Source organism: Haemorhous mexicanus, chromosome 25, assembly GCF_027477595.1.
Source record: "Haemorhous mexicanus isolate bHaeMex1 chromosome 25, bHaeMex1.pri, whole genome shotgun sequence".
NCBI lineage: Eukaryota > Metazoa > Chordata > Aves > Passeriformes > Fringillidae > Haemorhous > Haemorhous mexicanus.
Genome location: NC_082365.1, coordinates 4,926,649 through 4,928,342, shown reverse-complemented (window position 1 = coordinate 4,928,342; position 1,694 = coordinate 4,926,649).

The following is a 1,694-nucleotide window of genomic DNA, read 5'->3' as shown; positions in this document are numbered from 1 at the left end:
TTTCTCCTCACCGAGTCTCTTCTGTGCCTCTGTTTCCTTTCTTGGGTGGGCTTTGGGGTCTCTGAGGTTTGGGGTACCAGAGGCAGAAAGCAAAGGGCCCATGGGTGTCGAGGTCTCTCCTTCCCTGTCTGTCCCACTATTGTCCTTCTGTGTCCCCTCATCCCTTCCTGCACCCAGCACCAGCCTCTGCAAGGTGTTGCTCAGAGCGTGCTGTCTGGGGGTGCTTCAGGACCCTCTGGAGGTTGTTTTCCCTCCTGGGCCAGTTTAACCAGTACACCTCAGCTTTCCAGGGCACTGGGACTGCTCTGCTCCTCAGCACAATGCCCTGCTAACAGTGCTGCTGGCTTATCCTGAGTGCTGGGAGCCTGGAGAAGGACCTGGGGTTTCCAGCAGTCCCAGATGATTCCAGCTGCTGGGAATTATGTTAGCTGGGAAGCAGAGCTGTCCCCTTCCCTTCCCTTCCCTTCCCTTCCCTTCCCTTCCCTTCCCTTCCCTTCCCTTCCCTTCCCTTCCCTTCCCTTCCCTTCCCTTCCCTTCCCTTCCCTTCCCTTCCCTTCCCTTCCCTTCCCTTCCCTTCCCTTCCCTTCCCTTCCCTTCCCTTCCCTTCCCTTCCCTTCCCTTCCCTTCCCTTCCCTTCCCTTCCCTTCCCTTCCCTTCCCTTCCCTTCCCTTCCCTTCCCTTCCCTTCCCTTCCCTTCCCTTCCCTTCCCTTCCCTTCCCTTCCCTTCCCTTCCCTTCCCTTCCCTTCCCTTCCCTTCCCTTCCCTTCCCTTCCCTTCCCTTCCCTTCCCTTCCCTTCCCTTCCCTTCCCTTCCCTTCCCTTCCCTTCCCTTCCCTTCCCTTCCCTTCCCTTCCCTTCCCTTCCCTTCCCTTCCCTTCCCTTCCCTTCCCTTCCCTTCCCTTCCCTTCCCTTCCCTTCCCTTCCCTTCCCTTCCCTTCCCTTCCCTTCCCTTCCCTTCCCTTCCCTTCCCTTCCCTTCCCTTCCCTTCCCTTCCCTTCCCTTCCCTTCCCTTCCCTTCCCTTCCCTTCCCTTCCCTTCCCTTCCCTTCCCTTCCCTTCCCTTCCCTTCCCTTCCCTTCCCTTCCCTTCCCTTCCCTTCCCTTCCCTTCCCTTCCCTTCCCTTCCCTTCCCTTCCCTTCCCTTCCCTTCCCTTCCCTTCCCTTCCCTTCCCTTCCCTTCCCTTCCCTTCCCTTCCCTTCCCTTCCCTTCCCTTCCCTTCCCTTCCCTTCCCTTCCCTTCCCTTCCCTTCCCTTCCCTTCCCTTCCCTTCCCTTCCCTTCCCTTCCCTTCCCTTCCCTTCCCTTCCCTTCCCTTCCCGAACCTTCCCTTCCCTTCCCTTCCCTTCCCTTCCCTTCCCTTCCCTTCCCTTCCCGAACCTTCCCTTCCCGAACCTTCCCTTCCCGAACCTTCCCTTCCCTTCCCTTCCCTTCCCTTCCCTTCCCTTCCCTTCCCTTCCCTTCCCTTCCCTTCCCTTCCCTTCCCTTCCCTTCCCTTCCCTTCCCTTCCCTTCCCTTCCCTTCCCTTCCCTTCCCTTCCCTTCCCTTCCCTTCCCTTCCCTTCCCTTCCCTTCCCTTCCCTTCCCTTCCCTTCCCTTCCCTCTTCTTTGGCTTCTCCAGAGCTGCTTCAGGGAGCATGAGGAAGGAGGGAAGAGATCAGGAGAGATGGATCCAGAGGAGATCCCTGCCCTGGGGATGCCA